At 36.9% G+C, this 15,808-nt stretch overlaps 1 long non-coding RNA gene across 4 annotated transcripts; it reads left to right on the plus strand.

The window, feature by feature from the left end:
• The first annotated feature begins 2,166 nt into the window (after positions 1–2,166).
• Positions 2,167–13,839, plus strand: LOC122162554. 4 transcript variants are annotated; one of them, XR_006169586.1, is made up of 7 exons: positions 2,167–2,249; positions 2,356–2,448; positions 2,645–2,849; positions 5,623–5,789; positions 8,783–8,939; positions 9,336–9,447; positions 13,221–13,839. It is a non-coding gene; the product is annotated as an uncharacterized LOC122162554 (long non-coding RNA). The 4 variants fall into 4 exon arrangements; XR_006169585.1 differs by lacking the exon at positions 2,645–2,849 and having other exon boundaries at positions 8,780–8,939; XR_006169584.1 differs by lacking the exon at positions 2,645–2,849.
• Positions 13,840–15,808: the final 1,969 nt, after the last annotated feature.

Consider the following 15,808-nt stretch of genomic DNA (forward strand, 5'->3'; position numbering starts at 1 on the left):
CTACTTCACATATAATTCCAGTAAATTCCCTCAAATTGGTCAACTCAAGCCTCTGTATTAATAAGAAATGAAGAATATTGCTTTATAAAGTAGTTTCTCAAGATTTAGTAGTGGCTGGAGCCAAAGCTATTACTGTGTCTTTCAGTAGTATTGTTCAAGAATCATAAACCTATATTGGAACAATTTTATTTGTTTGGAACATAGAGATACAATCACAATTTAGGATCACGTTTCCTGTGAACCTTGCTTATTTTCTACAATATTTAGAATCTGCTCAGAATAGCAGAAAACAAATTGGTACTGAGTCACGGTTTGTAGGCATTGATTTTACACAGTATTTCTCTACCCTGCAAGGTGCAGTGATCTCTCTTTAAGCCTATGCAAATAGTGGAATGTGTTTTACCATACACTGGCATTTGACTACCTCTGTGTGGATAAAGATTTTTTGTTCAAGGGAACTTTTTGTGTTGTAAATGGAGGATATTTCTCTTTGAGTCAGCTAGGGCCTGATAATGTGATAATGTGTGGCATTTTTATCTTTTCAATTTGTTCTTAAGAGTTCATTTTGTTCTTAAGAGATGTAAATATATAAAGATTCAGGAAATATCTGGAATTTCAGATTTCAGATAGATATTCACTGAATTCTACAGGAGATAAGCTCATGAAATGAGATCACTTAATGCTTTCATGCTTTAATAAGAGGTTTTCTGATAATTTTGAGTTCTTTCCACATATTTATCCCTCAAGACTCCCATATATTGAATTTGGACTCAAGTGTTTGGCAGCAGCCAACAGGAGGGGCTATAGAGTTGGCTTGTGTGAGAAAGCTGAGAAGCAGCTGCCACGAAGGTATGAGTGAAGTCCAATCAGCTCCGAAATGGATGCACTGCTGGCAAAAGCTGAGCACATCAGCAGTGCTGACGGTGCCCCTGTGGTAACATACTTCAGTTTCAGCTGAGATGGACATAGCTTTATTCATAGTAGCTGTATGGAGATATGTTTTATAATGTTGATAACACACCATTGTTTTTGTTGTTGCTGAGCAGTGCTTATACAGTAGGTCAGGGTCTTTCCTGGTTTTTGTTCTGTCCTGCCAGTACGAAGCTTTTTGAACCCCTCACTATAAGAAAGATACTGAGTTCCTGGAGCTTGTCCAGAGAAGGGAAACGAAGCTGCTGAGGAGTCTGGAGCACAAGTCTTATGGGACATGTCTGAGGGAATAGGGATTTATTTAGTTTGGAGAAGAGGAGGCTCAGGAAGACCTTATTGCTCCCTACAACCTCCCAGAAGGGAGGTTGTGTCGAAGTGGGAGTTGGCCTCTGCTCCTATCAACAGAATGAGAGTTCAAGTTGCACCAAGAAGATTCAGGTTGGATATAAGGAAAAATTTCTTCTCTGAATGAGTTGTCAGGCAATGCAACTGGCTGCCCAGGGGCTTTGGTGGAGTTATCGAACATGGAGGTGTTCAGGAAATGTTTAGATGCTGCACTAAAGGACATGGTATAGTGGGCAAATATGGGTGGACGGTTAGACTATATGATCTTGGAGATCTTTTCAAACATTGGTGATTCTGCAATTCTATGATTGTAAACTTGGGGTGCACAAGGAGCTGGGACAGGACAGAACCAGGACAGCTGACCCAAACTGGACAAGAATATGCCTCATACCATGATGCCATGCTTACTAAGAAAAGGTGGAAAAGAGGTACTCGTTGTTAATCTGTCCTCTGAAGCAACCACTGATGACCTGCTTCCTGGAAATGAAAATTTGCTGATGAAAATAAGAAAATAAATCCCAATTTTTACTCTTTTCTTCCAGCTACAGCCTTGTTGATTTTTGTTTTGTTTTGTTTTTAACATTCATGTGCCTAATCTTGACTCCATGAGATATTTCATCCTATTTTATTCTCACATTTTGCTAGAGGGGAATCATGTGGACAGATACAGGTTAGCCCACAATGTGGACATCATATCGCTGTTATATTTGCATTTTTTCTCTCTTTTTTCATCACAAGATGAGTAACTCTAAGTGTGGCACTGACATAAGAAGAGGAACTGAGTGAATAGAAGTAGATAACAGACTTGCCAAAACTTCTACCTTCTATTTTGATGCTTCTGCAAACTTGTACTCCAAATGTGGAAGTGAAATACTGACTTCCTTTTGAGTCCTGTAGTCAACAACACTTTTTGGTGCTCTTCTTCAGTTTATACTGCAAGCAGCCACTGAGGACTCTCACTGCTCCTTCCTCCAGTAAGTAATCTAAGTATAATATCCCAAGAGACTTTTCAAAGTTCTTTTGCAAGACTATCTTCTTACCACTATCAAAAGAAATTAGGTGTTCCTTTTTCTGCCTTAGGTATGCTAGAAGAGAGAAAAGCTACAAGGCAAGGTTGGGTCAATATCCCACAGAAAACTGAATGGAGTGTGTGTGAATAAGCCAACAGGAAAGGTTAGTTTGTGCTTATTTTTACAAATGATTTCATTGTGATCAAGAGAATGTTTCTCTAAAATAGAAGGCATTTCACAAACTGGAAAGCTTGCAGCTCCAGGTAAAGGAGACTGAGGCAACTGGTGGCATCAGAATACGTGCACACTCAAGAAAATGAATGGCTTACAGATTTGTGGTGCAAATTTTAATATTTCAGGGAGAAGAAAAGGGCATGGGAATAGTTTCCTATTTTTCACCACCAGAGTAAGAACAACAATAAGAAAAATGCAGCAACAACTGAAAGACAGATATATCTATTAAATATTTGCCAGTATCTGTGAAGACGGTGAGTGTTCTGAAGGTTGCATTGACCGTTTGCTGGAAGGATGATATGTGGTGGAAGACAGCAGAAAGCTGCAAAGGTAAATGACAAATGCTAGGAATGCCTAATGGTGAGGAAAAGTTTCTGCAATGGAGCTTTGCAAAGTGTCACTGAGATGAAAAATGCTCGTACCACCTGGTAAATGGCAACTTAATTTAGACTTCACTACCTACCAGCACTGAAAGCAGACCCCAAGACTATAACGTAGTGATACTGAAGGGCAAGAGAAGAAAACTTGATCTTCTAAGCGCCACACTCCTAAACTTGAGAAAGGGACTCTTAAATCTTTAAACTCCGGGTACTGTGTGTATTTTGTTACATATCTGCCTTACTGAATTTTTTTTTCTTCAGACTGATCAACTTGGGAAACAATGCTTTACTAGTATTTCTAAGTGGGAAAGAGAAGCCCAGTGATACCATCAGGCTTATTTTATTTTTCAGGTTTCTGGATAGGCTTTCAAAACAAGGTCGTAGGAGTGATATCGTACCTGTAGTCCAGCTCCTGGCAGAAAATAACACAAATAAAGAATGTTTAGTGTTAGGGGAATGGTAAGAAAGTTCCTGTAACAAAGAAAGACAGTACTTCTCAAGGCAAATAATTTTCAAACAAAACAAATAACACTGCAGGTGTCATATCACCTGCTTAACATTTGCAATTGGCCAATGCAGCAAATAGGCAACTAAGAACTCTTCTGCAGAGAATGGTTGGAGCCCACCCACATTTGCAAAGTTAGTATGACAGAAATTCTAAAGAAGCTGTGAATTACCTTCTTGTTAGGATAAGGAGAAGATCTAAAAGTTTTCAGAATCGGTTTCTTGCCAAAAAGAAGCCCAACTATAGCATTTTCAACAGGAATGATCAAATCTATAAGAAACACAGTCTGCAATTTTTCTGGTTCTCCCTATCCCACCAAAATTTATTCTTTTCCGTCTTTACATTCAGTCACAAAATTGAAGGAAGGCAGAGGGGAGGAGAGATTTGTTCGTTTATCTCTGTTGACAATAGACATACTGAAAGTGGAGAGAAAATTTAATCGGAATACTAGATGTTCAGTTCTAAAATTACATACCCATGTAAATGTGGGTTGTTTTTTTGGGGTTTTTTTCTTTTTTTTTTTTTTCTTCTGATTGGCATCAGAACTGTCTACTCTGAATTAAGACAACTGTCTTTTAAAACTGTTTTTCTATTTCTATTTTCATTTCTAGCAATGTAAAAATAATCTAGTCACTGTGATTCACGCCTTAATGGTGTCCTGTGCATTGTAAACTGAAATTAAAAAGAGTTGTCACAAAGGTGAGACCATAGCTAAAATGCTGCTAGGTTTGAATTTCCTAGGTTTGAATAGCTACGTCTTTTGCTTATAAAAACTTCATTTTATTGCTTAGCGTGTCTTACAGTACAGCAATTAAACATGGATCAGTTTAATCCCCCAGCCATGATGGCAATATGACCTTCAGGGCAATAAGGGAGATGACCTGGGGAAGCTTTGTGTGGGGTTCAGCTTTTGCTCTGCTTCACTTGGTCCACTTCAAGTAAAAACACTTTGTTGTTCCTGCGGATGTTGCAAGGCCGTTTCCAGAATGCTGGTCCAGAGACATTTTTCCCTTCCTTTGACTATGGGTGTTTGCTGTGTGTTTGTAATTACACACTTAAGCCTCCACATCAGTAAAATCTACTGAGGTACTTTGGTATTTATTTCCTCAAGCTCCTTAATGCTATCAAGTTGTGCTGGGACTTCAAAAATACATCTGCCTCATTACTGTGGTTTTTCCTCACACTGCAGAAACTGAAGATTCTCTCTCAAAAAGCAAATAATTGGAGGGTAGAAGGGGTGCTGTTGGAGGGAGAGCTGATAAGTCTTCAATGTGTTTTCAGTAAGATCCCAGCGGGGGTGCCTTCAGCCCACCTAATTCTATTTATCTGGTGAGCAGGCAACTGTGTCATTTGTCTGAGGGAGTAACTGGTTTCAGAGAGTGCACCTTATTATATCGTCCTTTGAAGAATGAAAAGTCCTTGAGCCTCAGATATTTCCTCCTCTTTGTGCAGACACTTTGAAACAGTGATCAAATAAATGTCCATGCTCTAAAATAATCGTGGTAAGGTTTTATTTTCTTTTTTCTCCTTGGACCTCTTATTAGCAAAGAGGATTCTCCTTCCTTCCCCACACTCATGAATTTATTTTGCAAGGTTTTTTTTATGTCATTTCTGGTTACTTGTAAATGTAGAATGTATGATTATACATACATAATCTTGCTGAAATAATGAACAATATTATGGATATGGATACATGCAAATTTGCATGTAAAGCTTATTTTACCATTTTAATTGGTGGTAGAATGGATAAAATAGAGTTTTACTTGTATGAAATGCTTTCAATTTTTTTATATTTTGTTTCAAAAGCTATTTTAACTTCCTGACTCTCCACTTTCCTATCTGAAAATGGCTCTACATACAATTGATGCAGAGGCTGGTTTACTCCTATGTTCACATATGCATGAGTTACACAGAATCATAGAACTGTTTGAGTTTATAGGGATTTTTCAAGACCACTCTGTTGCAAGCCCCTACTATGAGTAGAGACACATTCCACTAGACCAGGCTGCCTAGGGACCCATCCAACCTGGCCTTGAGCACCCCCAGGGATGGGGTTCAGATTCTCTGGTTTCAGTGCTGCATTAGTATTTGAGTAAAAAATTTCTTCTAAATATCCAATCTAAATCTCCCCTCTTTTAGTTTAAAAACATTATCCCTTATCCCATCGCTACACTTTTAGAGTTCCTCCCTTTAATTGTATACTCTTTTGTGCTCCTAGATCAACAGAGCCAGAAGCATCCAGCAGCCAAAGGTCTTTTTCTGCACTGAAATTTTAGCCCTGTCTCCAATTGAAGCATGAAAGATATGACTTAAGATAGAACACATGATTTTAACTGTGGAACATCACCTCAGGAAGAAGAATCAATGAGTGTACCTCCTTGGGAGGTGAGTTAGGCTGCTACTCCTCCTGTTTTTTATTAATCCCAGTGCTATAGTACAATTAAATGATCCATTTAACTTCTCCGGATTCTCCCCTTTTCCCTCTTTCCTGCATTATAAACTGACTTGAAAAGATAATTTGAAGATTTGAATTTTTTTCTATACAGTTGCCTATATAAAATAGAATAATATAGAAGTATAGAAGGATAGAAATAGAGTAAGTAGAGTGGACGAATATGTTGAATCATATACTGTGGATTTAATATCATAGTTTGTCTTACCTAACATTGATCTCTTCCAGCTACTCCTTGGGACCTTGAAGTTGATTATTCATAATTCATTTTCCTTGGGTAAACTGGGCGGAAGCATTGTAATGTGACATGATTTTTTTTGTTAGTTAGTAAAAAACAGATTGTTTATTATAATGTGTTGACCAGCCAAACAATGGCTAAGTTCAATTTGAAAAAAGGAGTATTTAAATGCAAAATACATTTTGTGTGTATGTACCATTGGCCACTTAAATGGACTGATGATTTCTGAACAAAACTACTATTTTTCCTTTTTGATTATACACGGGGGAAGAAATATAACCAAGAGTGTAAGTATACCGATCATTACAGAGTTTTAGCTTCTTTATCCACTTAGAAAGCTCATTGTAGCACTTACTTTGTTTCTGTGATAACAAAATGAGGTGAACTGACCTCATTTGTTAGTATCTGTCCCTTGAAATGAGAAGCAGGTCAATTAAGATCATGTATGGAGACACATTTCCCCACTTTTCAGAACAAAAAGACTTTAGAGGCAAATGCATGTGGTTCATAAAAGTCTAATTGTGGACATTCCTATAGCCATAAATCTTGAAAGAGAAACATTCCTGAAAGAAACTGATATATCTGAGAAACCAACATGGGCACACTATTCATCTTCTATGCTAAGCATTGAAGGAATTAATTCTGAGAAATATAAAACCTTTTGTTTGTTTATCTTTATTTTACTCTTGTGGGCTCAGTTCACTAGCGAATTTGCAATACAGGATACGTAACCTGATGATGCTACTTCAGAAATGCTATGTGATCCTGACACCTTGACCTTGCTGAGAAGCCTCCTTCTGCAGGTCTGATCTGTGCATTCAAGTTCCTCTGCTCCCAAAGTAATCAGATTTGACTCCAAAACACAATCTATGTGGTTGAAGCTGGCTTCTGTTAACCTGGATTTAGTCTCTCCCTTTGGTTGGAATGCTTAATCTGAAGTTGTGCATCTGGTATCATAGAATAATTCAAGTGAGAAGGGACCCCAAGAAGTCCTTAGTCCAAACTCCAGGAGCAGGAGCAGCCACGATATGATACCAAGCTGCTGGAGGCTATGTCCAGTGCAGTCTTGAAAGAATCGGGGATGGAGAGAGCAAAAGATTTTCTGAGGATGATGCACAGTAACTTTAAGCAAGAATTTAGGTAGTTATAGAAAAGTCCTGGCCCACTGAATCTAGTCTTTTGCCTTACTATGGTGAAATATGAATGTTACAATTTGAAAAATGGATGTTGAGAATTGCCTCTCTAACATTTAGATTTCAGATATTTCAAGGTCTGAAGTAAGAATGTTTTTTAAAATTCTGCATTTAGCTGCTTGGAGTTGAATATTTATAGAATGAAATCAAGCTTTGTAATGTAATTTGTAATGAATAGCACCTTTGGAGTAAAAGAATTCCTATTACATTTTCTACCTTCAAAAGTTCAACAGCAGATCAAGTTAAACATGCCTAACAATTTTTGATATGTTACTTATGTAAAGTGCCAGTGATTTAAGAAGAGAACACAGGATTTTCCTGATGCCTAGTGTTCTTCACAGGAGTTTGGTAAAAGAAAAGCTTTCCATGTTTGTCATTATAATCGTTGGAAAGAATTTTTTTTGCTCATTCTATGTTCTTATACATAAAGGAGAGCATGCAGCTATGAAGAAAACTGTATAATCCATGCTAGAACAATGCAGTTGCCTCTGTGGTATGAAAAGATGAAAAAAAGTGCTACCAGGCTGTAACAGTTCCAAATCTGCTCCAATCTAGACCTCATTTTTTTTGCTAGCCTCACACAAAGCCAAGGTGCTGCTACATGAGTCAGGAGTTTTAGTTGCCCTAAGCTTTTAATTCCTTTCTGCTATCCTGTTCTCTTTGCTGTTTGAATACAGTTCTCAATTTAAATACTAAAAATTAAAAAAAAATTTAAAAAAAATCATAAAAATGTATGCATAATTGTTACAGACAGTCATTTGAGCATTTACCCTTCTTTTGTTTATTAGCTCATTACAAGGGAAAGAAATTTATATTGGCCATGCAGTAGTGTCAGTGCTACATTCTTTCACCTTTCTAGATGGCTGTTTAACCAGAGGTTCTGAACTTCCCAAAAATTTATAGACAGAAATGAAATTATCATTGTCCCTAGAGCAAATTAGGACTTCGTGTGCTCATATCTATGAGATGATGGAGTGAGGTGAAGAAATATTCTATAAAGTGAAACGTACATGCATGGAGTATTCACACAACAAGCTCTCCACTTTGGAATAGTCTTGTCTCTTTGTAAGAATTTTAAAATTAAAAATACTACTGAAGGAAAAGTTGTTTGAATATACCAAAATAGTGGCATTTGTGCTCAAAAGGCAAAAAATGACTTTACTTAGGGAAGATGAATAAATTAATTTTAATATTTTCACAGACACAAATCTAGAAGTTCTGAAATCTTTCATTGTATAGTTTCCTATGCCCAAAGCACTTCCCTGAGCAACCTGTTCTAGTGTCTGGCCACTCTTTTTGAGGAGAAATTATTGTTTACTTATATTATATTATATTATATTATATTATATTATATTATATTATATTATATTATATTATATATTATTACTATGTTATTGCTCTACTTATTGCTTCATTTAATATATACATTGTGCTGTAGAGTTGAGCAATCCCACACATGTGCATGTATTCCAGCTCCAATGTGTTTATCCAGCAGGTTTGCACAGAAGAAGCAATCAAGAGTCTCAGGACACTTTACAGACAGAGATAACTTCTGCAGCTGCTTTTGGGGATGGCTGAGTGTCATTATCCCATCACACATGGTGACTGTCTGGGTTTGGATGGTGAGCAACCTTCCCGAAAGTCAACTACAGGTTGGTAGCTTTTGGTTGTGAGACCACGTCCAGTTCCATCCTAAGAAAGAGATACTGAGACAAGAGCCCTGTGCTGCTGCTCAGTTTGATCTGCCCAGGTCAAACACTGCAAAGAATGTAATCTGCAGTCAGGGAAGTTTGGCCTCAACCAGCCTTGAAGGGCCCCTGCTTAGTGAGAGACAGAACTGGATCACAAATGCATGTAGGTTGTTTTCCATCAGTTGCACGGGTTTTACTGCATTGGAACATGAATCAGAAGATAAATACTTCTGCCACAGCAAGATGGAAAATGTATTCGCTATTTACTTGATCAGATCATTTGCATGCCAATGACTTGCGTCTTGACTTAATGTACAATATAGAGACAGGCTGAAAAACGGCTGCGCTTCTTGATAGGTGTAAGAGTTGTCTCCCATCTGCTGCCACATAGACACAAAATGGAAACAGTGGGACATCTACCCAGTGTAGAAACAATTCAGTGGAAGACATCCGACAACTCAACTTTCAGGTACAAACTCATTTGCTTATACCACCTGGCCTCTGACAGTTATTCATTTCAATCTCCTTGATCAGTGACAAAACTTTCAACAAGCCAGATTTTTCTATCCACTAAATTCTGCACGCACCCATTTACCTTCAGATTTCCAGCAAACACTAATTTCACCACTGTCAGCAATAACACATGCCCGCAAATTAATCATGGATTGCAACTCCAGGCCCTGACACAACTGTTTAGTCACCATGTAAAAGTGGCACTTCCCACCACTCACAGACCATGGGTGATTGTCCGTGAGCTGAGCTATCTGTTCTGTAGCATATTTTACTCTAAATCCTCTTTTAGGTGTTTTGGATGCTGTTGCAAGGTGGTACATCACTCCAGACTTTCCAAGTACCATTGGCTGGTGTCCGACTCAATATTCAGTCTTGTGGAGACCTGCTGTTGAGTTTACTTCTGGAGGAATAAGTGTGTCCAGCCATACTACATTTTTTCCCTTCTGTGTGAAACTGCTGACTGAGATGACTGTTACTGAGAGTTCTGTAGGATGAAAAATGCCCTGATTTCTGTGTGGTCACCTCAGTTACCTATCTGTGTAAATAATCCCAGCATGGATTAAAGTTTTGTTATCAGCATGTTTGATAGTTTTTCAATTTTAAAACAGAACTGCAATACACTGAATATCAGGTTTGAGGGTGTTCTTTATGCCAGAAGGAAACAGTGATGTTGGGCACAGCTGACACATAGCTATCGCTCCTGGGTAAGTGCTCCCAGTCAAAATAGAGGATAGTTATAGGTAGAGATCACTAACATACTCCAGGAATCTAAGGAAGTTCTACACAAAAAGATAAAATTCCACACACAAAACTGTTGTAATTTACCAACATTCAGTACAAACAGACTCAAGAAACTAATTCCTAATTCAGTTCAACAGACCACTTCTAATATGCATGACATGTAGACTTGCAGTGTGTGTGGGCAAGTTTCTGTCATAGCATAACATTTACAACTTAACTAAGGAATTGGTAATGCAATGTTTGTTTGCCTGTTTTCATTCTTCGTCCCAGAGAAGATGGCTGAGGAAGAATGAGGATGAGGACTGGGTAGGAAACCCCATCCTGTTACATTCACAGCTGCAAGTTGCAGATTTAAGCTGCAATTTGAGCTAATAGGATAAATTCATGTAATGCTTTCTAATTGACAAGAAACACTAAATTTCAGCCATTAGTGTTTGAAATGTTTGAATGATGGAAAAAGGAAAATTTTAAGATTCTAGAGGGTAGAGAAATGCATTTATAACAGCTAACTAAAAGCTACACCAAACTTTATTCTAAATAACGTATTTGAAAGAAATGAGCAGTAAGTGTAGAAATGGTGTTGTGGAGTTTCCTATCATTTGCTACTAGAATTTGAAACCATGAGCAGAGTTTCACATGCAATTAAGTAATAGAGGTAATACTTCTCTCGGGACACTGGGCATTTTCAGTTTATGGGAGGCAGTAATTCTCCTATTTAGTTGTTGGCCACTGTTCAGTTTTGCTTTAGGAAAATAATTATTGGTGTGGTAACCTCACAAATGTCTTTCAATCATATGAAGATGTTATGGTGGAATTGGGATGAGGGAAATTCATGATCCGAGTGTTATAATCTGTCTCAGATTTTCTGTTGACTGACTTTATCCTTTCATTATAAGGATAGAAATGGATTCCACAAAGTTTTTCAGTCCCTTCTTAAAGCATCAGAGCCATATTGTTTTGCCATATTTAGCATCCATTCTGTGTAACCTAAAATTAAGGCAAAGAGCAAGGAAGTCTATGACTGTTCTCATGAAGCTTTGTTTCAGCCTTCAGCATGTTTTTATCTTCTGCTCTAATAAACATTAAAGTTAATAGCAGGAAGCACAGCTATTAGATTTACTAATATTGAAATTGCTTTTTTAAAATACTGTTGAATGCTTTTAAAACTAGATAATCTAGACATGTTCATTGAATTCTATGTGAAATGTGTCTTGTTCTTGCTTTTTCTTCTAGTAATGGTTATCGTTATTTTATCCATAATGTCCAATGGTACAAAGCAGGCAACACTTGTGATTAAAGCTAAACTTCTATTAGACCAATAATAGCAGAGTAGAGAAAACAAAATAACTTATTCAATCCTTGTATCCTAAAATCAAGCAAAAAAATTAAAATGAAATAGAAATACAAAGACATAAACATTTCTAAGTCCTTAATAATATCCTGCTCCAGCTTCTAAGGCTAATCTTTCTATCTGGAGAGACTTTCTGGATAGATCAATGCCTGAAATGATAAGCCTTCCATGGAGGGAAGTTTAGAGCACAGTCTGGGACTGACAGCATGGATGTAGTTAATAGGCTTTGTATCACAAAGGGAAGGGAAGAGAATATGCAAACAAAGGTTGTGAATTTGCAGCCTAAAATGCTCATTGCTCTGTCTTGAGTATGCAGTATAAAGAGTTCAGATAAAGTCATGGGTTGTGGAACATAAAACTGCATTCACAGTCAACTTTCCTTAAAAGAAAATGTTTTGAGTTTTCCAGCCTGGCCTTTTGTATGCTGTTACAAATAATATCTATAACCTTTCCTGCAGACCAGATATACCTTTCTTTTTGTTCTTGACAGTTCACATTCAAGGAGCAATTTCATGGAATGGATGTTTTTTGACAGCTAGAAGTCTTTCAGGCATCAAGCAAGACTACTGAAAGTGTTTAAGTCTATGGCTTATAGCAATACTTCTTTTCCTTTTCAAAAAAAGGTTTTGTACTCATTAAAGAGGAAGTTCATCAGTAAGCAAAGAGGGGTTGTGTAAAATAAATATATCTAATTTATCAGGATAAGAGGGCCAAAAATCTGAAAATAGAGAAATTTTGCTTGCTATTTCCCAAAGGTTATAAAGCAAAAGAAAAAAGACAGAGGTAATGCAGTGAAGGGAATATAGGGAACTGTTGCTTCATACAGATGGAATTTTTTATCTCTTTCCTGTGGCTTTTTGCAGTTCAAAATTGAACAGCTGATATGAGTAACTGTTCAGACAATACTTCCACATTGCTTAAAAAATTGGAAGCATATTGTTTTGAATGTCCTTAGTGGTAAAAGTAGCCAAGATTACTATCTGCATTAATTATTTCTCGTCTTTTTTTCACACTTCATGCTATCTGTTTTTCCACACTTGCTGATTCTAGACCAAAAGCTTCACAATGGCAGTAGATTAGTAGGTAAACATAAGATTTCAGCCTTAACAGTTGTTAGAATGAGTGCAAATGCAACAATCTAGAGCTACATCATAGGGATGACTAGTTGTAAAAAGTCATAATCTAGCATTTTTCTTTATGTGAGAAGTATGTGTTTTGTTACCTCACCGAAACGCGTGGATGTGGCACTATGGAATATATTTTAGTGACTGTAGGTCAGGATTGACATTTGGACTTGATGACCTTGAACATCATTCCAATCTAGAGAGTTCTGTGATTCTATAAAGCAAGGTAGTACATTATATTTAAAACAATGAGCATGGGTCAGTTGTGATGTATTTTAAATGAATGACATTAAAATTTCATCAGTCAATCACTAGTGATTTCTTTTTTTCTGTTTAGTACTGCTCTGCACACCTATGTGAAATACTAATCCAGTGTGTGGCATGTCAGAAAGTTAGTATATGCTGAAGTATGCTGTGACATTTATAGAGCTAAGCTCTGCTAAAAGGTTTACTGTTTCATTGTTTGCAGAATTGCTTTTCATCTCTTTTTATTTTTTATTTTTTTCATTTCAGGTTGCACTGTTTTTTATATACAGGCAAGGGAAGAAATCTATTCAGACTGGAAAAGGCAGATGGAATTTCCTGTACTGGGTTTGCAGGAGATGATTCTGAAGACTGAGAAGCTAATTCACTGCTGTCTTGAAAATAAGTTTGAACTTGCTAAGGTCTGTTCAGTGGCTGAGTCAAACTGCTACTAAATTCTGTCATTCTGAATAAATATTTATGTGGTTCATTTCTGCTGTACTAAGTCTGCATGCTAATTATGTCTGCATGACAGTCTAACCAAAATAAAACCATTATTTAGGTCTGAATTTTATTGAACATGTGATAATTTTATTTGACATGAAAAATTAAAACCACTTGGAAGGTCTGACAAAGATCTAGTATTTAAAACTTATCCTCATCTTCCTAGAGGAACCCTTTCCTGAGCCTTGGAATGCTAGCAATTTTAAACTACTTTGGCTTTTTGATTCTTAAACATTCATAAGTATCTCTACACACTTTTCTGCAAATCTGCTCAAGAAAAGTTTATATAATATTCATTTTTGGTACATATGGGAGAAATTAAGAGCCTTGCCAACACTCCCTAGTGTTGTGTTTTCCTTTTCTTTTTTCTGTGAATGAACAAGCTACTCCCATCTTTGCTAACAGATCAATGCTTTGTCTTTATAATATAACAGCCATTCAATTGATCTTGCAATGCATGGTTTGAGTAAAATATTCCTTAAGAATTACTCTGCTTCACATGATCATCTTCTTATATGAGTGTGTCAAAAAAAGCTCTTTGTTACTTTTGCCCATTCCTCCACCCATTTGGATACCTCTCCCTCTCCAATAAATAATCCCCAAATTATCTCTGCAGTTTCCTGGGTCCTTGCACATGCCCTGAAAGTTTCTCGTGAATCATCCTCGAACATCTTGGCATTGCCTAGGAGAAGTGAGAAGTCTTAAAAGAGTCTTGGTCTAGACACTGTAACAATGCATGGTGGTCAAGACACATGGAGCTTTCCAAGGAATGGAAGTATTAACAGTTATATTAATTACAATGGCAATTTGAGTCTGATGTTAACAACTTAGTCTTAGTGTTTTGAGTAATAATGATGAAAAAACAGAATGTTGACACCTAACTGGTTGAACTGTAACACTTCTTGTGTAGATTTTTACATTAGGAGCAATTTAGTCCAAAATTTACCATTGAGAGTTGTTGATACCTTTGACCTTATCCAAAATATCAGTATTAAATTTATGTAATCATCTACTACTTTATTTGTGTGAACAGAAAAAAGCTATGTTTATGGAAAATTTAAGAAGTTTTAATTTTGTAAGCAGCTTCCCCCCCGCTTCCCACACACACACTTATTCACCTATATCATATTTTAACTGAAGTACTTATTTATAGTACAGGTTATGTTCAAAGTGGCAGTTGTTTCTTACCGAAGAAAATCAGCAGAAGAAATTTAATTATACAGCTGGTAGATAATTACTTCACTGAGTTCTGACTTTGTAGAACTTACTTTGTCACTGTTTCTTTAGGTTTTGCCTTACAGAGCCTTCTTTTAGCTTTGTTCACTGAGGACAAGGGGAGAGGAGAGCAATGCAAGTAATCAAATCACTTTGCATTTTGCCTATAACACCATGGTATCTTTAGATAGAAGGAAGATCTGAGGGTCAGGCCCACATATGTTAAAATAACTCACTTATAGCTCAGAGAAACAGATTGGACTGCCTTACACAGATGGTAGAGATGTAGGAGTGAACCTCTGGCACCTGAATACTTGTTTATGAACCAGAGCACAGAGACACTGTGAGAAGTTATCTCTAGAAGCATGCAGAATGCAAGAGACCAAGTGGGAGAAGACAGAGAAACAGTCATTGTTTTTTTCAGACTTTCTCCAATTCAATTGTTCTATCTGTTAATCTGAGAAAAAAAAAACCTGTGAACAACACTGATAACACGCAGCTCAGCCTTTGTTTAAATAGGGCATACAGTGAGGACTTCTCTCCAGCCTGATGTGTGCCCTTCAGCAGAAGCTGCTGTAATGGATTTTGTGCTGTTCAAGTACCCATGTCAGTTGTTGCCAAATGATCATTATCCTATCCAGGCAATTATTTTCATTTTTCCCCCTAGTAAAACTGTTCTGATGCAGAGTTTGTCCTCTGACATTTTCTTGCCTTATTGCAGAGAGGCTGATGGGGAAGGGAGGAGCAAATGACTGACATTTCAAGGTACTCAAAATACTCTTCACTAGTGAAATAAATCTGAAAGCTTAAAAGCCATTCATGATGAGTAGCCACTTTCTACATTTTAAGCATAGTTTCTAAGAGTATTATTTATTCCTAGACAATATTTGGCTGAGAAGATTGCATCAGTTTATTGGCAGAACATTACACCTTTTATCTTGGCTTATATTTCTAATAGATTTATTGTTAGAGATCACAGTTTTATATTAATAATACACAAAAAGTGAACCTAGACTCTATCTGTTGGAGAGCAGATCCCTTTTTTTTTTTTTTTTTTTTTTTTTGTTTTGTTTCTTAAAAACTTCTTTGTTTAATGCAAAATAGTATGATTCTGTCATACTGAGATGAAGACTAAACCA

The sequence above is a fragment of the Centrocercus urophasianus genome, unplaced genomic scaffold, assembly GCF_019232065.1.
Source record: "Centrocercus urophasianus isolate 14NV4802_14NV808 unplaced genomic scaffold, USGS_Curo_1.0 seq_21, whole genome shotgun sequence".
Lineage (NCBI taxonomy): Eukaryota > Metazoa > Chordata > Aves > Galliformes > Phasianidae > Centrocercus > Centrocercus urophasianus.